This window comes from Urocampus carinirostris, chromosome 10 (genome assembly GCF_059441175.1).
Source record: "Urocampus carinirostris isolate Australia breed hairy pipefish chromosome 10, RoL_Ucar_1.0, whole genome shotgun sequence".
NCBI classification, from domain to species: Eukaryota; Metazoa; Chordata; class Actinopteri; order Syngnathiformes; family Syngnathidae; genus Urocampus; species Urocampus carinirostris.
The window spans coordinates 43,901,797-43,923,911 of record NC_142358.1 but is presented as its reverse complement, the minus strand read 5'-3'; the positions used below and the strand labels follow the sequence as shown (position 1 = coordinate 43,923,911).

The 22,115-nt window shown below is 45.0% G+C and overlaps 1 long non-coding RNA gene across 1 annotated transcript; it reads right to left on the bottom strand.

The window, feature by feature from the left end:
• Window positions 1–11,707: 11,707 nt before the first annotated feature.
• LOC148359006 (uncharacterized) lies at window positions 11,708–15,439 on the bottom strand. The gene is made up of 4 exons (XR_015851557.1): window positions 15,325–15,439; window positions 13,129–13,266; window positions 12,933–13,067; window positions 11,708–11,779 (listed from the first exon to the last, which is right to left on the bottom strand). It is a non-coding gene; the product is annotated as an uncharacterized LOC148359006 (long non-coding RNA).
• Between the last annotated feature and the right edge of the window lie 6,676 nt (window positions 15,440–22,115).

The window sequence follows — 22,115 nt, the reverse complement described above, 5'->3', positions numbered from 1 at the left end:
CGCGCAGCCGGACGTGGGCAAGTCCCGCGCGTGCACGCCCCCACCCACACCCTCTGTTGCCCCTGGCAACCACGTCGACCCCCGCAGACCACGCCCACCCCGCCATTTCGACGCGTTTGGTCCATATGGACGACGCTTCGTCGTCTCGGAGGACGCGCGCGCTCAAAATAAACAAGAAGAATTCGGTCGGGGTCTGAATGTGGAGGGGGGGGGGGACGGGACCCCCTCCCCAAAATCAGCCCCTTACCATGAGCGAGAATAAACCCCCCCAGCCCACACCGTCCACGCCCCCCCATCGTGGCTTCTCCATAGACGCCATTGTTTGCGCGTCGGGACAATAGGGATGGCTAAGAAAGGGATGGAGGGGGGGGGGGGGGGCGGTGGGACATGGGGGGGTCGTTCGGAGGTTCTCAGCCTTTCAAAGGGGCAATGAGGATTTAACCCCCCCCTCAACTGCCCCCTCCCTCCAAAATCCCCAATGGCGCTGTCAGCACATGACAGCGCATGAGATGCGCCTCTTTGGCCACGCCCACCCAGGCAAAATGGCTTTGCTTCCATCCGTGGACGCGGTGGAGATGTTTTTCTTTTTTATATCATTAAAAAAAAAGAAGATGTGGATCTATAGTTTAAGTCATTATAGTTTCAATTTTTGATATTTTTTTTGCTTTTAATCAGCAATCTTTGCCCTGACTGGTCCAAAAAGAGGGAGGAAAGGAAGAGAGGGGACGAAAGGAAAGAAAGAGAGAAGGAAGGAAAGAGAGAGAGGAGTAAAGAGAGAGAAAAGGGAGTCAGGAAAGAGAGAGAGGAGTAAAGAGGGAGAAAATTGAGGCAGGAAAGAGAGAGAGAGGAGTAAATAGAGAGAAAAGAGAGGAAGGAAAGAGAGAGAGGAGTAAAGAGAGAGAAAAGAAAGGAAGGAAAGAGAGAGGAGAAAAGGGAGGAAGGAAAGAGAGAGAGGAGTAAAGAGGGAGAAAATTGAGGCAGGAAAGAGAGAGAGCGGAATAAATAGAGAGAAAGGGGAAGAAGGAAAGAGAGAGAGGAGTAAAGAGAGAAAAAAGAGGAAGGAAAGAGAGAGAGGAGTAAAGGGAGAGAAAGGGGGGAAGGAAAGAAAAGAAAAGGAGGAGTAAAGAGAGAGAAATGGAGGAAGGAAAGAGAGAGAGGGGTAAAGAGAGGAAGGAAAGAGAGAGAAAGTGGAGGAAGGAAGGAGAAAATGGAAGAGAGGAAGGAAAGAGAGAGAAAGTGGAGGAAGGAAGGAGAAAATGGAAGAAAGCAATGAAAGAAGGATAGAATAAAAGGTAGAAGGAAGGAAAACGAGAAGAACAAAGATATAAGGCACGCTAAATAATCCCCACTGTCCTATTGACTCACAGAACGTCTTCTTTTTGCACTTGCTTCTACGGCTTGTTGAGAAGGTCCCGCGTGGATGCGGACGCTTCGGTGCGAGTCTCTCTTGCCCTCCGTGGAGAAACTTCACGGGATATTCTCCTTTTTGTCAAGGGGGGACTCGGCCGGAGAATTTGAATCCGGCCGATCGTTTGTTCGCAGCAGCGCGACGGCATCGGGATTTTTGAAAACGTGCAAAGTGTCCTGTTTTTATGGTTTCCACCCTGACATTTCCTAACAAACATTTGACTCCAAAAAAAGCTCCTTTTTTTAAAAACGCTTTGTTCATACACACATACATCAATACTATGGGAAGTTATTCTTCTTATCATTATTCTATTCTATGAATAATACGGATGTCAGGGTTTCAATGTAAATCTCTTGAATTTCTATCTCAAGGTAATGAGCTTGTTTTTTTATGACTAAATATAAAAACAATGTTTCTCATACACACTCGCATAAAGTAACGTTTCAATAACGAGTGTCATTATATCTCTTGTACGTTTATCAATCTTGTATTCTTTTATTTTGAAGTCGTGTTCTTGTGTGCACTGATCTCTCTGACGCAAAATAAACGTCTCTCTCTCTCTGTGGACTTGGACCAGGTCGGACGCGAGTTCTTTTCTCTGCCGTTCTAATGTAGAATTTAAACGATATACATGTATTTTATCTGTGCAAATATAGCCATCAAACAGTCTTAATAATGTTCATCTCTCATAACGGATTATGGCAGAAAAAGTTTGTGGAGTTAGTTTGCATGTTCTCCCCGTGCTTGCGTGGGTTTCCTCCCACATTCCAAAAACATGCATGTCAGGTGGATTGGCCTCACCGAAATCTCCCTAAGTGTGGACGAGCGAGCAAACTGTCTGTCTCTGTGTCCCCTGCCCACGACCTGAAGATAGCTGGGATGGGCTCCAGCACCCCCGCAACCCTACTGAGGATAAGCAGCGCAGGTAGTGGATGGATGGATGCAATACAGATGATTAGTATTATCACTGACTGGCCTAATATCACCTCTCCTGTCTTTTAGTTGAATAGAGCTAACAGAGTGGATTTTTTTTAGCTCTTTAGCGAGCTAACTTTCAACAGAGTAACCAAAACTTGAACAACTCAAAGTCATATTTTTTTGTAAACAAATGTACTCGATAAATATTTTCTATAATTTGCCATAAGAGAGTAGAACTTTATATCTCATCCAAGTAGAAGACATTTAAACTCCAATAAAAAGTAAGGAGAGTCAACATTGAAGCGTATCTGTTCTTCCATAGTTGAACTAGCGCCAAAATGAAATGATGTCACTTCCTGTCAATGGCTTTTATGGAATTGTAGTCTTTTTGGGGGGGGGCAATGGAACACATTCTAACAGGGTGGATCATTACTAAAGGCGAAATTTGAACAAAATGGCAACTCGGAATAGAAATTCCTAACGTTGAATTGCATGACGAAGTGAAGTTGAATATAGTTCAAGAAAAAAACATGGGAAATATAATAATATAATATCATAAGATTCTAATTGAATAGTCTACAGCTCTTGAGGAAGTTGATGACATTGTACTGAAGACAGGATGAAATGGAGCAGGTATCCCCGACAAACGCATCCCAATATTTGAAATGCTTTTAAATTGGATGCAAACACTTCAAGTGTTGAAAATCAGGGTAAAAGAAAGAGGCAGACATGAAATGTTGCTACAGACAGAAAATCACCCACAGAGTTTGTAAGGGTGCTTGAAATCCTTGGAAAGGCTTGAATTTTAATCTCGTGTTTTCAAAATTTGAAAAGTGCTTGATTTGTGGGTGAAGTGCTTGTAAATGCTCGACATTGTTGTCGCGCTTCTCGGCAGTCTGACTGATAAGGGGTCTCAAAGTCAATCGGGTCCCTTTTCTGGTCATCTCTCAGTCATTTTCCTACTTTGGAGTCATGTCTACTTTTTTGACCACCTTTCAGTGCTTTTTCTTTCGAATAGTTTTCTTTCAGTCCTGTTCAATTTTCATTTGATCTTCTGTATGTTGTTTTAGGGTCTTTTGGGGGTTGTTCTAGGGTTTTTTTTTTTATCAGCAAGAGAAGCCATTTTCCGTGCTTTCCAAGAATTGACCGTCCTTGTCTCGCTGCCTCCTTAAATACGTCCATCCTCTTGGGTGGGATCAATAGTTAACAATCAATCCATAATGATCATGATGAACAATATCATCTTTTTTGAAAGGTACTGACATTGAAAGTCCTTAGAAAGTGCTTGAATTTGGCCGCGGAAAAGCTATACAAAAAAAACCTCTTTTGGAAAAAAGCTTCTGTGTAAAATGGGACATTTTCACCACGTTTAGCATGCAACAATCTTTCTCTGTCTGTGCCTATGTCTCTCCCCCCTCTCTCTCTCCTCGCCGCATAATCCCATTAGGCGTGGCGAGGAACCGCCGGCGTCAATCAGCCCCGTCGCCATGACGCCGGCCAATCGGCATCGATCGGTCGCGCCGATCCGGTTATCTTATCCCGCCCCCTTGGGGCCCCTCCCCCCTCCGAGCGTCCCCATCCCCCACCTTTCCATCCTCCGACGTGGAACGCCGTCTTTTATTTTGACGAGCCGGCAAGAGAATTATATTTCTCGTCTTTCTCTCCTGTCCCCCGCCTGTTTGTTGAATTTGGAGCGATGAGAATGTCGCCGAATATTCTGGGCACTATTGTGATACAGGCAAAGGATACAATTTGACAAGAGTGTGTCTAAATAAAGTTGCAAAGGGAAGAATCAAAAGACAACTTCCTTTCATGACTTCCTGTCATCAGGCGCTCTTGCAGTGTAGCAGTTCGTGGACATCCTCTGGCAGTTTGCACAGTTTTTTCTTTGCTCCATTTTGACCCTTTTTTCCTCATTCTCTTATTTTTTTTTCCCCTTTTCATTTTTTCTCTTCTATTTGCTTAGCTCCATTTTTTCTTTCCCTTTCATTCTATTTTCTTTCTTTTGGGCTTTTTTTTCTTTTTTTCCCCTTACTCCTTTTCTTTCCATTTTTTTCTTTTTTATTCTTGTTTTTTTCCCCTTTCTTTTTTTATTCCCATTTATTTCTTCCTCTGATTTCCTTCCTTTCTTCTTTCTGTTTTTTTTGTCCCTTTCCGCCCTGTTTCAAAAATGGAAAGAAAAATATTGCTTTCTGGTCACCTTGAGTCTCTATAGTTTGTATTCTTCCTTGTGCTTTTTAGCACTCGTTTCCACTTGCACAACACAATTTGGGGACAGTGAGTGGTCACATATAACATACTGTACCTTTAATGTATTTGTTGCAATTATTTTTTGAAAAATACAAAATATTTACTATAATTCATGAACAGAAGAGGGAAATTGTGATTTTCTTACAGGAATATTGTTGGATTGGCTATAAGTTTGAACATTTTGTAACTGTATTTTCTCCCACTCTCTTTCACTCTCTCTCTCTCTCTCTCTCTCTCTCTCTCTCTCTCTCTCTTTGTCTCTTTCTCTGTTCCTATTTGGCTCTTTCTCTCTCTTTTTACCTTTTTATGCCTTCTCTTGCTTTCCCCTTCTCTCTTTCTACCATTCTCTCCTTTTTGCTCTCCATCTCTCTTTTTTATCTCTCTTTGGATTTCTTTCTTTCTCTTTCTTTCCCCCTCTCTCACTATTTCTCTATTTTTCTCTTTTCTTTCTCTCTTTCTCTCTCTCTTTCTTGCTTTCCCCTTCTCTCTTTCTACCCTTCTCTCCTCTCCTTTTTGCTCTCATCTCTCTTTGTCTCTTTCTATTTCTCTTTGGATTTATTTATTTCTCCTTCTTTTCCCTTCTCCCACTATTTCTGTTTCTCTCTCTCTCTCTCTCTCTCTGTCATCTTCATCATTTTCTCATCATTTTGCATAAAACGTGGAAAAATGCTATTTCGCGGTCGTCATCTTTTTTGCACTTTTTAGCACTCCTTTTCAGTGACACGATACAGCGACATCTAGTGGGCGAACCGTGTAACAATTGTCCGTTTAGCGTGTTCCAAATCAATCGGAATGGTCATCTATCCCCAAAATGGACTTTTGATTTTCTGTCCGAGGAACATTTCCTCTGAGTGCAACTCACCCGGCCGTCTGAAAACGGCGCCCCCTACTTTTTGGGGGTGCGAGAACTTCCCAGCGTGCGCCGTAACTGGCTCAGTCGGCCGGCGGAGGAGTTAATCTCCACTTAATGTATTAAGAGTATCGGAGAGCGTCACCGCCGAACCTCCGGCTGACACGTGAGCGCGGCACGAGAGGCGCGCTAATCTGGCGCCTCACTCCTGCGCCTCGCCCTCACTCTTTTTATCCTAAAAAAACCATCTGATTGTCTGTGCTGACAATAAAAGCATCGATAGATATCAAACAAGGAAAAAAATGATGCTTATGCTATCACTCGTTTGATTGTTTGGGGTGCCGACACACAATACTTTGTCTCACCATCGCCCTCTGCGGTGAGACAAGAGGATCGCGTGCCTCTCTCCGCATATGCTCACCACAGTAATATGTTACTTACCTCTTCTTTGAATACAAATATGAATGGATATACTGTGCGATGTTCTCTTATGAAAAAGTCCATGCGATTGCTAAAAAAAATAACTGGATGGATTGCTCAACTTGCTGTTAGCGTGCGGGTAATATCACTGATTTTATTGTTCTTGAAGCCAAATATCAACATTTGGTCTCATTATCGGCCTCTGCGGTGAGGCAAGAGAATTGCATGCCTCGCTCTGCATCCGCAGACTCGGCAGATGCTTATATCGTTAATGACCAAAGACGTCTGAAAAACGACCCCAAAAAAGGTCAAAAGACCCCAAAATGAGCCCCAAACGACCAAAAATCGGAAAACAACCAAAAAACGATGAAAAAAAGAAAGGACCAAATAAACTAACCTGAATCCTGAAGAAGAACCAAAAAGGGCTGAGGTGTGTTCGCTACCGCCCCCTGCCTTGAGGCAAAAGAATTGCATACCTCGCTCTGCATCTGCAGACTCGGCAGACGACCGAAATAGGACCCCAAAAAAGGTCTAAAGAAAAGACCCCAAAATGAGCCCCAAAACGACCCAAAAATCAGAAAACAACCGAAAAACGTTTTTTTTTTTTTTTTTTTTTTTTAAATAAGGAAAGACCAAATAAACTAACCCGAAACCTGAAAAAGAACCCAAAAGGGCTGCGGTGTGTTCGCTACCGCCCCCTGCCACGAGGCAAGGAAATGACATGCCTCGCTCTGTATCTGCAATTATTTTGCCTCGTGGCAGTCGGCACAGTAATTCTTATGGTATTCATAATATTCCGAATGTTAATACAGAGACAATTTTCAAAAGAAAATAATTTTTCAAAAGAAAATCGTTTTTCAAAATTAAATCATTCATTCGTCAAGTTTAATGAGAAATAACTTTAAAGCTGATTTTAATCTGGAATTTCCAGGATGTGCCTCACCTTCCTCCCCTGTCTGCATGTCAAGCTTTGATTTAGTTTATAGTTTAGTAGACCTGCAAAATAAGGAGAGGAGACACCAATGAATTTGAACTTGCAAGGAGAACAGGAGAGGACTGTACAAAAACCCAAATTCCAACCTTTTATTTGTATTCAATCTTCTACGTTACAAAAAGCAGATTTTCCCAAAAGGGTGTGGCCATCAAAGAACAGAAACATGATTGGCAGATAGTGACAATGATGTGAACTGCGCATAATAGTCAAAATAACAAACTGGCATCCTACGCAATCTTCTTTGCTTGTGTTCGATTATAAAAATAAAATCAACTTATCCAAAATCCCAAACCATGACGTTAAATGAGAAACAAAGGCACGTGTAGACTAACACAAATCCATTCCCCCTACCCTCTTACCAACTATTGACCTGGCCGACACCTCCAAAGACCCACAATTCATTCACAGGAAGTGGGCAGACTCTCCGGCTGTATAATAAAGTTTCAAAGTATTTGCATGACATTAAAAGATTAACGATTTGCATCAGTTTCATGATAGAGGATTTATTTCATGGTGCGTCTGCATGACATTTTGCCTACTATCAACAATTATACTTATCATAATCATTTTATTCAACCATTTGAAGAACTTTATTTTGAAAGGCATCAACAGGAATTCACCGGTCAACGTGACTGTGACATCAACCCCTTTAAAAAGAGAAGCGCAAACGGCTTTCTTTTTCTTGGCTACCAACGCTCCAACTGCCAAGAAGCTGCCCTCCTGGAGAGCACGTGGTTCTCCCTGTCCCTGTCGTCTGGATGAGGACAGCCTCCAAAATGGATAAGATACCATAAACAGCCCTCGCTCGAGGGACACCTTTTGTGTAGCAACAAACTGTCGTTGTCATTTTGGCCAAATATTCCATGATGACACGCTATGACAAGAATTCCTGATCGTTTAAATGAGTTGATTATCTTAAGACCGGATTTATTGATCGGTACTCTTAACCTGTTACATCATTTTTTCCCCTTTACCCCTTGCTAACTCTGCAAGTGTTTGTGTCAACAATGTGCCTTATTCTTTTCTTTGTTCCAATTTGAATTGTCACGTAAATAAAACGTAGTTTGTTAGAAACGACCTACTATTTTCCTTCTGGACCGACTAATCATTATCCATATGAACTGCAAAATCCATTATGTCAAGCTAACAACATGGCTTCCTTCATGATAAATGCTAGACACGATCGTGAATTTGTGTAGGAAATCGTCAGCACCACCTGCTGGCCTAATCGGTAACCCCATCGATTTTTTGGGTTCCGAGCCGGAAAAACCAAAATGGCGTTTTAGGATCGGAAGTCCCGACGGCCTCAAACGGGCGGGGGTCCGTTGACATAGCTCAGGTGCAAGCTAGCCGAGTTGGCGACTATGCCGTAGCGGCACGACGGACGCATTTCGCGCCACAGCGCGTAAGCTAGCGATACCGTTATAGTGGCGACCAGCAGGAGGCGCCAGAGGTTGCCGGTCCGGGTCCCCGAGAGCGCTCCCCTTGAAATCCTTCCGGGATCGGCGGACAGGTCGGCCCGCCTGGGCGGGGGTCGGTTGCCGTTGCCATGGCAACTCCTCACGTCCGGGGTGACAGTCGCGTCCTGGAAGGAAGCTCGATTTTGAACACTTGACGAGGTGGGAGAAACTAAGGCCCGCGGGCCACATGCGGCCCGTCAGGCAATTTCATCCGGACCACCGAATGTTGAAAATATACCGTATTTATTCATATCGAATGCACTTTTTTTTCCTAAATGTTTTTGAATGTTTTGGTGCGCGTTCTACAAGAGGTTTTACGGTAGTTGGTTACCGTTTTTGTGCAATGATGGATCAGTTGAATCATTACTGAATATTGGATGAAAAGGCATTCGATTTTATTTCATTATCATAGTACCAGAGATGAATGTTAGAAAATGGAGAAAGTAGAGGGTCTGTCATGGTTGCCATGGTGCCCAATTGGCCCCGCCCGTGTGGCGCCGGCTGCGGCTCGTTGACAGATTGGCTTTCTGTCTGTTTAAGCTCAGCGCTCTCTTGCTTCCTTTGTCAGTCCGTCAACGAACCTCTGCCACACAAAACGTGGGTTCTGACTCAGTCCTGTTTTCCTGTTGATATTTCCAGTCCGGTATTGTTCCCGTTCATTTTTGTCCTGTTTAATTTCAGGTTCCAGTTTTGTTCTTGTCTATTTTTGTCCTATTTTTTTTGTAGTCACGCCGTAAAACGTATTTTCTGGTATATAAGTCGCACATGGTTAATAGGACCCACTCCTAAGTCTCTGCCCAATTTTGGGGGTTTTCGGTGCGCTTTATAGTACGGGAAATACTCGATTTATGTGTGACAAAGACCTGTACTTATAATTCCATGACCCTATGTATGAAAATATATCACAAGATTTGGTACTTTTTCAAATATGTCTCAGAAAATAGAAAATGAATTTTAAAAGGTTGGCATTCCCTGGCCTACATACTTTGTGTCATGGTTTAGCGCCTGCAGTCCTTCTATTCCCCAAAAGATGGCAGCCTGATCCCATTTTCCAGTCCCCCCTGCACTTCTCCTCTTCCCAAGTGGTAAATGGTCTTCTCTAACTATCCCAGGCTCCCACCTCACTTTGCTTAGTCGTTCTGATTCCTGAAAACCTTCATCTCCCACAACTTCCTTCCGGTTCTGGTTTTGCCCTCTCCGAACTCCTCCTTCACTCCCTTTATACATCCCATGATCGGGCACCTAAATCTTCCCTTGGATTCTTTTTCCTGACCTCAAGACCCCCTCTCAAGATACTCTCAAGAGCCTTCTACTCAAGATCTCATCCTCAGCAGTCCCTGTCCCACACCCCTGTCTGGCAGGTATCGTTTTTTGTTGTTTGTGGTTCGATAATTGCCCCCCCCCCCTGGCAGGCACATCCCTCGCATTCTGCGTTTGGGTCTGTCTGACACATGCCGACACGTCTTTCCCCATAAAGCTTGCCCCAATTTCAGGAAGCTCACCTGACTGCGGCTCCGCCCAGTGCACTGACAGAAAGGAGGGACGACGTTGAGCCACGCCCTCTCTTGCCCGTCGCTGCCCCCTTCTGGCGCGGAGGCGCCACGGCCCTCATTGCCAGGACTTCTGATGCTCCGCGGGAACCTGGAGGCGCCACTTACCGGTGCCTCTTCTTGCTCCGTCGGGTTCCAGCCGAAGGATTCCGAACTTAAGGAACTGATGGAGCTCCACCTTGTCAGATCTTCTCCCAGACCTGCATGGACCACATCCTTTCGTTTTCTTTGGAACTTTCAAGAAACTTCGTCATTCATCTTTGCTGACTTTCCAGGCAGGGCCGTTACCAGACCGGGGTCTCTGGAGGGGCATATCAAATACATGGGGGGGGGGGCACAAAAATCATGACACCCCCCCTGCCCTTTTCCCCCCTACTTTTTCTTCTCAACCTATTTTTATTCCTTTTTTCTTCTGTTGTTGTCCATTTCTCCTTTATAAAATGTGATTTCTCAGAGCACTTTACTTTTTTCTCACCTTTTCCTCTTTGTTATGTTTTCCGACTTGTTTTCTTCATTTTTTTCTTTTTCCTTTTTTTCTTTCCTTTTTCTTTCTTTTTTTCTCCTTTCTTTTTTTCTTTTTCCAGACATGACTCATGACTAAATCCAGTTTTCTTTGGGAGGGCGGAGTGTGCCCCCCGCCCCCTCTAAGCCCCCCCTGGTAACGCCCCCTTGGTAACTCCCCAGTTTTTCGATCACCTGTGCCGGAAGCGCTGTGGTGACCCAAATCCACGGAGGAGTCCCACTCCAGACCAGAGTCCTCGGACCAAGACCGGCGAGCCGAAGGCGGACAGACAGCATGCTCTCCGAACTCTAAGGACCAAAGTGGACTTTGGAGTAGATGCTCATACGTAAACTTTCTACGGAGGAGCCATCCTGGCGCGTGTGCAGTTCCAAAAACCGCCACCAAAAAGTTTCATTACGCGTTTATTTCAGTATTTGCGGTATTTTCTCATCCATTCGGTGTCCTATTTACTTACAAGCTAATTGTTATTCAAATCAGAGGACAAAATCAAAAAATGGATTAAAAAAAACTAATTTAAATGACAAAACACAAAAAAAAAAATCATGACCAAAAGAATGATTGAATAAACGACAAAATAAAGAACAAAATAGACGAACAAATACAAATACTGAAATAAATACCACAGTAAATCAATATAATCCATTTATGGCATTTATGTAGGTCAAATGTGATGATGATGTGATGAAGGAAGAGAGAAAAAAAGACAGGAATGAAGAAAGTGAGATGGAGAGAGTGAGAGAGAGAGAGAAAGAAAGAAAGAAAAAAGAGAACAAGACAAAAAGAGTCAGTGACAGAGGAACATAAATTAAAAGAAAAAGAGAGTGGATAAGAGAGAGAGAGAAAGGGAGGAAGAAATGGAGAATGTGTACTTAAGGGTCAGAAAGTATAATAAAGAGAGAGAGAAAGAGATAGAGAACAAGAAAGAGACAAAAAAAATGAAAAATGAAAAAGAGAGTCAGAGACAGAGGAACATAGATTAAGAGAAAAAAAGAGAGCGGATAAGAGAAAGGGAGAAAGAAATGGAGAGCATGTACCAGAGGGACAGAGGGAAAAATAAATAGAGAAAGAGGTAGAAAGCAAAGGAAAAAGAAAGAATAAGAGAGGTAAAGAAAGAAAAAGAGAAAGAGAAGATGAGGGATAAGAGGGAAGTAGGCTTGATTTGACTCAGGGAGGGGGCACCTCGGCCGTCCTCACAGTCTACCAAGTTGCGTTCATGTCTTTCTATTTATTTGCATCTTTTTATTCCTTTTTTTTCAAGGTAGGCCAGGATGGCTCCTCCACATCTCCCGATTCTCGGCATCTTCACCTTCCGGAGCCGTAGGGAGGTCCCAACGGTCCTCCGACGGCCTTCGGGACGGCCGACCGCCATCCGGAGCCCCGCCCACCAGAAAGCCCTCCTTTGAGACCTGGGAGACAGGTGAGCTTTTCGATTGGCCGGCCGGAGGGGAGCTCACGTGTTTTTCGGAAACATAATGGCTCTCTGAAGCCAATCATGGAGCCAGGAGCTGACTCCCTTCTAGATAAGTGACGCGTCGTTCATGCATTCAACGGCTCTATGTGACAGCTTTTTGAAGTTAATGAGGGTCGCCAGCTCCCTCCCGATCGAGAGCCGACTCCCGTCAGAAATAGTCATGTGTTGTTCACAAATGTAACAGCTATACAGACCAACTCTTAGTACTGTAGTGAACCGAGGGACCCAGCCAACCCCCACCGACCAGGATCCGACTCTTTTTAAGATAAAGATGTAGCGGCTCGATGAGCCGACTCTTGAAGTGAATGACGAGAGTCGGCTCCCTACTGATCAAGAGCTGACTCATGTCAGGAATAGTCATGCGTTGTTCACAAATGACAAATGACAGCGATACTAGCCAACTTTTAGTACCGTAGTGAACCAAGGGATTTTGCCAGCTCCCATCAACCAGGAGCCGACTCCTTTTAAGATAACGATGTAGCGGCTTGATTAGCCGACTCTTGAAGTGAATGACAGGAGTCGGCTCCCTACCGATCGAGAGCTGACTCCCGACGGAAATAGTCACGTGATGTTCACAAATGTGACCGCTATACAAGCCAACTCTTACTACTGTAGTGAACCGAGGGAGCTGGCTGACCCCACCAACCAGGAGCCGACTCCTTTTAAGATAACGATGTAGAGGCTTGATGAGCCGACTCTTGAAGTGAATGATGGGAGTCGGCTCCCCGCAGAATGATCTCTTGTTCTGTAGCTCATTTGTGCCTGAAATATTCTGTAATTAAAAACTTTAAGACTGCCCTCCCAGTGTAAAAGTGATTGTCAGCCATCTTAATCTCTGGCCTTCTCCAGGCATCGATGGTGGCCAGAATCACAAAAACTTTTGTGGAACTGCTCCTCCTGCCCTCTTTTATTTTGAAGGAACTCTCACCGCCTGGATATAAGCAAAGAGCTTTCTTTTTCCTGATTTTTTTTGTAAGTCATCGACCAAATTGGCTTTTCGTAGGGTCCAGTCATGAAAGGAACTACCACTAGGCCACGCCCATTTTTGCCCAGGTCCATTTTGACCCGCCCCTCAAAAAGAAATTCACCCGCAGTTGTCGGACTTTCTCACGGGTGTCTCCCGACCAGCGCCGGACTAGAACCGGTCCGACTCCCGTCTCGACCAATCCGACGGCCAGCTCCTCAGACTCCTCCTCCAACTCCTCCCACTCGCGCAGCAAGGCCTATAGGACGCCGGGACACGTTTCAGTGAGTTTTTTTTTCCCCAGCAGTTCGCCAACCGACCTTTAGCCTTCTGGTGACGGACTCCAGTTCCACGGTCAGGCGGTCCGATCGACGCTCGCGGTTTCGCACGGCGCCCCGAAACAGCAGAGACCGGGTTCGATTCCGCCGACTCGACTCGTTTGCCGTGCGGGATTGGGCCTGCGTGGCGGAGAAAGACCTTTATTTATTTCAAGGTGATTTCACTTATTTTCATCGCACTTTTGCTAAAATGGACTTCTCTTTCATATTAGATTTGGGCTGATTTTTCTATCCTGACAGTGTGAGATCTTATTTTTGTCTTATGACATGTTTTACCCTGGAGTGCCGTGTCTAATCTCCTCACAACGTTGATATCGACGACAATGGTTTCTAATTCCACTGACGCATTTTTGAGTTTATTTTGTCCCGTTAAAATGGTATTCAAACGAGGAGGCGGGTCAAACGGGCTGAGCTGTTCACCCATTGGTTGATCCACAAGAGGACATGGACCATCAACCAATCGTTGTGAGGCTCAGCGACAGAATACTCCCTTAATGGCCGGGCGGGGACGTCAAGGAACCCACGAGGACGGCTTTCTTCGCTGTCGGGGGTCCCTGGCCTGTTTTGGGTCCTCCGTGTTGTGGAAGCAAGTTTTCCTTCGCCCCCCCTTGGACTGTACCCCTAGAGAAGGATCCGGCCTAGTCCTGAAGATCTCAAGTTTCTGTCAAGAGTTCCCGCGAGGGTCCCTGTGCGCCCCCTGGTGGTCACATGGGCTAAGTAGCGGATGCTTGGTGTTTTCCTGGAGCATCTCCACGGCCACCAGGCTGTATTTGCCCAAAACACACCACCCATGTCAAATTCATTTGCACTCGGGGGGGCCACACCATAGAACAAACATTCTGTCGGGGGCCGGACGAGTAGATGAAAAGGAGAGAAAAAGAAAGATCAAGAAATAAGAGAAAGCAGGAGGGAAAAGAAGAGAGAGGGCAGGACAAAGAAAGAGAGAGAGGGAGAGAGCGTGAGAAACAAAAGATCAAAAGTCGTGAGAGAGGGGGAAAAGAAAGGGAGAGGAAGAAAGAAATCCAAAGAGAAATAGAAGGACAGAAGGAGAGAAAAGAGAAAAGAAAGCACGTAGGGTATGAAGAGAGAAAGAGAAAAGGAAACAAGGAAGTTAGAGCAAATGAAGTTAAAAAGACACAGAAAGAAAGAGAAAAAGAGCAACAAAGGAAGAAAAAAAGAGAGACACAGAAAGTGAAAGAGACAGAGACAGAGAGTGGGAGAAAGGGGGTGGAAAAGAAAGAAAGAGAGAGAGAGAGAAAATAAATACAAGTACAGTGTCTTTGTTGGAGGCACCTGGCTTTGGCAACATCAAGTGGACCTATTTCAACCTGCAGCTAATTTTTCTCTTGCGCTTCTCTGATTGTTGTCTCACGGGCCGGATTCAATCCCTTAGTGGTCCTGAGCTGGCCCGCGGGCCATCTCTTTGACACCTGTGGTTTAACAGATCCAACCAAGCTTGTGACTTTGCATGTTATTCTCACACTTAACCGCCAGAGGGCGCTCTAGTTTCGTGTGGATCGTTTCCACATTGCCAGTGTTGTGATGAAAATGAGCATGAAATGCGTTTCTAATGATTTATTTATTCATTATCAGTGCTGCTTATCCTCAGTAGGATCGCGGGGGTAGTGGAGCCCATCCCTGCTATCATCGGGCAGTGGGCAGGGGACACCTTGAACCGGTTGCCAGCCAATCGCAGGGCACACAGGGACAGACAGCCAATCACATGCAGGGACTATTTGGACCGGCCAATGAACCTGACATGCATGTTTTTGGAATGTGGGAGGAACCCGGAGTTCCTGGAGGAAACCCACGCAAGCACGGGGAGAACATGCAAACTCCGCACAGGAGGTTCCATCTCATGACCTCAGAACTGTCCCGCACATGCGCTAACCACTTCACCGCCGTGTTGCCCCTCTCATGATTTTGTTCTCTATTTTTTTTTTTTTTCTTTCCATCTGTCTTTCTGCGGAGACTGCTCCTTTGAAGACGGCGCCCCCTAGGTTCCGGGAAATCCGGTATTTATTTATCCCAAAACATTTGGTCATTGCCTTAATGTCATATTTAAGGTATGAAGTGACTTCATGATGTGTTGATTTGTTAGTTCTACATAGGGCAGGATTGCTCGTCATTGAAAAAAGCCATAGAACAACAAACTACCAAAAGCTTTGCATTCGTCACCTCGAACTTCCCGATTTGCTTCCGGGCTCTGTCGAGAGCAACCCGATTCCAATCAGGGGCGGGGACTTCCCGCTCGGCCAATCGCGGCCAAGCATCCGCGTGGGGGCGGTCCTTGGTCAAAAGTCTCTCCGGCCTGTGGAAAAAACAAAAACCAAAACGAAAAATCCCGACATGTCTTTAGCACCGGGTAGTGGATCTCACCGCTCGCGTCCCAGGAGGTGGCCATCTTGGTTCAAGATCTCCGCGATCTCCTCGAGTTCCGCCTCAATTTGGCCCCTAGGGGGCGTGTCTGATCCGGACATCTTGACTTCGGCACCTAAACGCCCGATGAAATGCAGTGATTAGCTACTGCCCCCTACAGGAGTGGCGGACCAAAATATCGCTGAGATCATTTTTTAATTTTTTGCACAGCCAAAAAAAAAACCTTTGGAAGAGAATTTCCACAAAGACTTTTTGCTTCTCTTTTTCACTTCCGTGTTTTGTTTTCTCAAAGGGACATTGCGTAATATGTGACCCCTGGATGTTGCTGTAAACGAGTGCTCCAGAGCAAAGGAATAGTAAAAACTATGGAGACTCTAAGTGACCTTAATCATTAAGGTGTCAAACAGGCCCACCGAGGTTTTAAATCCGGCCCGCAAGACAACAGTGAAAGAAGCGCAAGAGGAAAATGAGCTGTAGTTTAAAATATTTCCGCCGGATGTCACCAAAGCCAGATAACACTTGCAAATCAATTGTGGTCTTATTTCTCCATTTCTCTCTGACTCACTTCTGTTTTATTTATTTCTCCCTCTTTTTCTTTCTCCTGTTCCCTCTCTCTTTCTCTCTCTTTTTCTGTTTTCTCTATTTCTCTCACTCTCTCTTTCTTTTTCTCTGTCTTGCTCTCTTTCCATTTTCTCTCTCTCTAATTAACACTTTCATTCTCTTTCTTTCTATTTTTCTCTTTCTTTCTCACCCTCTTTCTTTCCCTTTTACGACCTCTCTCTCATTCTCTCTCTCACCTCACTTTGTCTCTTTTTCTCCCGTTGACTCTTTTTCTTTCTGTCATTTCACTTCTCTTATTCTTTTTATCTTTTTCTTTTTTTACTTTCTTTTTCTCTCTCTATTCATTTCCCCCTTCTCCATTCTGCTCTCTCTTTTCTTCTCACTGTCTCCCTTGTTCTCCCCATCTGTTTATCGCTCTCTCTTTCCCTCCCTCTCTTTCTCTGTCTTTTTCTCCCTCTCTCTTTCTCTTCAACTTACTAGTCCGGCCCCCGTGAGAATTTTCTATCGCATTTGTGGCCCCCAGCTAAAACCAGTTTGACACCCCTGCCTTAATGCACCACTTTTCTCTTTTTTTTTTTTGCTTAGCCCCTTGCAAAGGAAAAAAGGAAAAAGAAGAGGCCCGAGTCAAAAAAAAACAACCAATTTCCATATTTTATTTGTGAGGACAACGAGAAGACAGATGTTCAGAGATGTAGAGCTGAACACGCGACGGGCCATCTTCTACGACACGTCACTCTTTTTTTTTTTTTAAATAGCGAGAGAGAAGCCCGGCCCAGCCCGAACCCGAGTTAATGATAGACATCGACTTTGTCAAAACCGAAACTCTCTTGAACTCATTTGTCATAAATCCTTTTTTTCCACCTGACCCGAATCTGCGTTCCTGCCATGAAACTTCACCCGAGGCGATCGTCAGGATAATGCGATCCGAGAGCTGTGGCGGTTTAGTCGAGTTCCGAGCCGACCCGGGTCCCGTTTGGGATGAGGACGTGTCAAAGAGGAAGTCGGTTCTCCTTTGGATCCTACCGTCTTCGGAACCAGGTGACGTCCATTTGGGATCGCTCCTTTGGTTCCAGTTGGGGTTCACTAGGGTCCACACAGGTTTCATTGGTGGTCCAATAGAGTCCAGTCACCTTTAGCTGGACCCACCTCGGTTCTGATCGACCCAGCTCAAGTTTAGCCCTGTAAAGGTCCGTTTCATCGTGATCCGGGTCCGCTTAGGTCGACCTTGGTTTGGGTGGTGAAATCGAGTCACCTTGGTACCATCAAATCCAGTCAGGTTCAGTCCAGACCCAACTCGAGTCTGGACCTGGTGTGATCTGGGTCCGCTTAGGTCGACTTTGGTCCGGGTGGTGAAATCAAGTCACCTTGGTACCATCAGATCCTGTCAGGTTCAGTCCAGACCCACGTCGGTCCTTACAGACCCAACTCAAGTCTGGCCCTGTTGTGTTCTGCTTTGGTCAACCTTGGTTCCTTCGATGTAATGGGGCCAACCTTCAGGTTCAGTCGGACTGACATCACCTCTGGGCTTGTTCTGGTTCCTTTTAACTCAATGGGGTTCACTTTGTTTTTTTAAGTCCAGCTGGCCTTGCGCGAACCTACTCCAGTCCTGACGGACCCCAACCCAACACAAGTCTGTCCCTGTTGTGGTCTGTTTGATTTGGATGGGGCCAGTTTTGTTTTCATCACTAAAATCCATTGGGTTCAGGTCAAGTCCAGCTAGCCTCGGCCTTACCCACCTCCGTCCTGAAGGTTCTCAGCTCGAGTCTGGGCTTTCAGTGGTCCCTTTCATTTGGTTTTTGGTCCACTGTCAGCAGCATCAGCAAATCTCGTTTTGAGTTCGAGTCCGAAGGCCTGAAACAGGAGTCTTTCCCACGAGCTAAATTTCCCACGCCTGGCACGGAGCGACGCCCCCTATCTGCTCTCCGGTTCTGACAATAGCCCCATTGAGTGCGTCGCCGTGCCGACCGGCCTTCGATCCCGACCCCGGCGGGCCCCGCGCTCAGGTGACGGCCCGGGCGTGCACGACACCTGACGCCGCCCCCTGGGGGCTGGGAGACGCCCATCGGATCACTTACTGCCTTTTCTGATCCGCGTCGGGACCTGTTCCTCGGATGCCGTTACCGTATTTCATGAACTACAACACAGGTGTCAAACAGTCGGCCCGCGGGCCAGGTCAGGCCCGCTAAGGGATTGAATCCGGCCCGCGAGACGACACTCAGAGAAGCGCAAGAGAAAAACAAGCTGCGGGTTGAAATATGTCCACTTGATGTTGCCAAAGCCAGGTGCCTCCAACAAAGACACTCTACTTGTATTTCTTTCTCTTTCTCTCTCTCTTTCCTTTCCACCCCTTTTCTCCGTCTCTGTCTCTTTCACTCTCTGTTTTTCTCTTTTTCTCTTCCTTTGTCGCTCTTTGTCTCTTTCTCTCTGTCTTTTTGACTTCTTTTGCTCTAACTTCCTTTTTCCTTTTCTCTCTTTTCTCTTTCTCTCTTCCTACCCTTCGCTTTCTTTTCTCTCCTTCTGTCTTTCTATTTCTCTTTGGATTTCTTTCTTCCTCTCCCTTTCTTTTCCCCCTCTCTCACGACTTTTTATCTTTTGTTTCTCATGCTCTCCCCCTCTCTCTCTTTCTTTGTCCCGCCCTCTCTCCTTTCCCCTCCCTCTCGCTCTTATTTCTTTATCTCTCTTTTTCTTTAATCTATTAGTCCGGCCCCCGACAGAATGTTTGTTCTATCGTGTGCGCCCCCCCCCCCCCCCCCCCCCCCCCCCCCCCCCGGGTTCAAATGAGTTTGACACCCCTGGTTTAGAGCAACCCATAGACATGAAAAGATCATATCTAAGAACAGCTCAAAATAGCACAAGTATGTGCTAGCAGCAAGATAGCCACTTTCTTTTAGGCAAGAAAAAAAGGTTCTTTGAATCAGCCCTGGATTTTTTCCTCTGAAGGTACTGAAAAGGTTGACCGTGTTGGCCATAAAAAAGCAGTAAAATCCCTAAATAAAAAACTCCAATCTGGGGTTGGAGTATATGCGCATATCGGGTGGCGCGGAGCCAGTTTCGGGCGAAAAGTGTCGAGTTGTCAGTGTTAAGATCGCTTAAAGTTATCAAGAGCGGGTTGCTATGGCGACCGAAGCTAGCATAATTGCTCTACACGCCGAAGGAAGAAAAAGGGGAGCTGATGGAGGTGGGTGGCCGGTCTCCTCCATCCTTAAGGGTCAAAGTTTCGAGCGAGCTTACCTGTCCGAGGCGGAGAACGAGGGCGACGGACACCTTTTGGACTCGCTCAGGTGTGCTCGCAGGTGTCCTTTAAGCCCCGCCCCCTTCCCCTATACCTGAGACAAACCGCACCGGCAGGAAAAATTTGCCTGACGCTCGATACTCACTTTTGTTTGTTTCGCTTGGGGGAGGGCTGCTCACTTCCCATCTAAAGAAAAGTGGATGTAGCAATGAAGGCGGTCCGGGCAGCGCGTGTGGGTATGTCGTCAGACAATAGCGTAGACTTTGCTGCCCCCTGCAGCGCACAGTGTGTGCGGCGGTCCCCGCGGAGGGAGCAGATCCTCCCGCAGCACTTTGTCTCAGTAACGGGAATTTCCTCTCTTTTTAAAGAAGCGTCTCTTTCGGCTCGGCTGACTAAAAACGGCCGTCTCTTCGGACGGTTGTGCCAATTATCAGGTCATATTACGCATAGAATGACTTCGAAAGGGAACAAAGAAGGAAAAAAGAGAGAAAGGAAAGAAAACCATAAAAAAAAAAATAAAGTCAAATGCTAGGAAAAAAAACCCCAAAAAAGCAGAAAAAGTAATCAAAACCTAGGGGAAAATTAAGACAAAAATAAAAGGGCAAATGGAGAACAAAATAAGACAAAAAGCAAGCAAAAAAGAAATCAAAAGCCAGGAAAAAGGTAAAACTAAAATAAAAAATGAAAATAGAAAACAAAAGAAGAAGGTAAAGCGAGAAAAAAAGTAAAAAGCTAAAAAACAAAAGAGGAAGAAAAAAGAGAAAAAAAGTTTTGCTCTCCCCCCATGTCACAATTGCCATGGCGCCCAATTGGCTCCGCCTGTGTGGCGCCGGCTGCGGCTCATTGACAAATTGGCTTTGCATCTATTTAAGCTCAGTGCTCTCATTCTTCCTTTGTCAGTCCATCAACAAACCTCTGCCCTGCAAGACGTGGGTTTTGACTCGGTCCTGTTTCCTGTTGGTATTCCCTGTCCGGTATTGTTCCTGTTTATTTTGTCCTGTTTCATATCCGTTTCCAGTTTTGTTTATCTGTTCTGTTTATTATTCTCTCCAGTTTTCGTTCTGGTCTAGTTTGTCCTGTTAGATTTCCATATCCTGTTTTGATATCTATCCTGTCCGTCCCGTCCTGCCTGGTATCGACCCCATCAGTCCGGTATCTGCTCGTGCAATTGGTATCAATCTCGTCTGCCTCTGGCTTCCTGTCATGCCACGCCAGACCGCTGCTTAACGTGCATGACTCCCCATTTCCCGTCAAATAAAAGGCTTTTGTGAAAATCGTCACGCGTTTGGGTCCTGTTTTGGTTCATGACACCCCATGCATTTGATGTTGGGCTTTTTGACAAACAACCTGACAAACGAAACTGGTAAATATATATATATATATATATATATATTGGTAAATAAAGTATTACTAATTATAAAAACTGTTTTTTGGGGTGTCAGCTTTGTCCCCAGTGTCCCTTGCTGTGACAAAATGACTATAAAACCAAATATCAAATGTAGCGCCTAAAAACCGCGATCGAACATTTTGCTTTATTTTGAAAGGAATAAAAAAGTAGAAATTGTAGTAAAAACTATTCACGAATGGTAAAAGACAAATATTTTAATATTGCAGAATTACGACCACAAATAGTACTGCAAAAACAAAATATGGAATTTACTGTTTAAAATAATAATATTTTGCTTTTTTTCTGAAAATAGAAATAATACCGAAACAATACTACTGTGGAGATACGAGAACAGTAATACCAGAAAAATTTTACAACCCGAATATGACAGAAATCCTACCACAAAAAGACAGTACTACAAAATACTATCCAAATAGAAGTAGTCATACTACAGAAATACAACACGTTCATACTATAGAAATACTATTGCGGAAATACTACCACAAATAGTACTACAAAAACAAAACATTGAATTTACTGTTAAAAACGGGGACCTCATATTTTGCTTTTAATATAAAAATAAAAATACTACAGAAACAATACTAGTGTGGAACTACTATCACAGTAATACCACCAAAATCTTACAACCAAAACATGACAGAAATCCTACTACAGAAAGACAATACTACAAAATACTATCAACTATAACTACAGTCATACTACACGTTCATACGATAGAAATACTACCACAGTAATACTACAAATATTTGATTTCCGATGATTCATTCCTATTTTTAGAAACGGACTCCAGGCTCGGGCCCCCGGCCACAATTTGGAAACCCATGTATTTTCCATAGAGGTAGTCGGTTGCCATGACGACAGCCAATCGCAATTTGCCGTAGGTCGACTTCCTTCAAAATAAAATGTTTTATTGTTGGAAAAACTAAGATTAAAGAGCAAAGAGACAAAAACAAACCAAGTAATACACGGTATACATTTATCCCTTGAACACCAGGAGCAGGATTTTGCGCGGTGTGTCCTGGGCAAGTACAGCCTGGTGGCGCCCATCCCTCTCCAGGCCAACTCACGTGATCGCTCGGTTACTGACGTAAACCTGCTCAACTGTGACGTCACAACCGGCGCACTCGCTGACCCGATATCTGTCGTTAGGTAAGTTGTCCACTAGAGGGAGCCGTCACCTTACCCGGAAGTACAGGTGCAACAATTTACAAAGCCTGAATTCTACTTTCTTGTGCTGTTGTTTAGCGCCACCTTGTGGTTTAGTACCTTGTTCGTTAAAAAATGTAGAGAAAAAGAACATGGTGGTTATTTTTTAGGAAAATTGCTCAATGGGCACGGGTCTTTCTATAGAGGGACAGCATGTAGCATTTAGCGTCTCCTAGTGGTAAA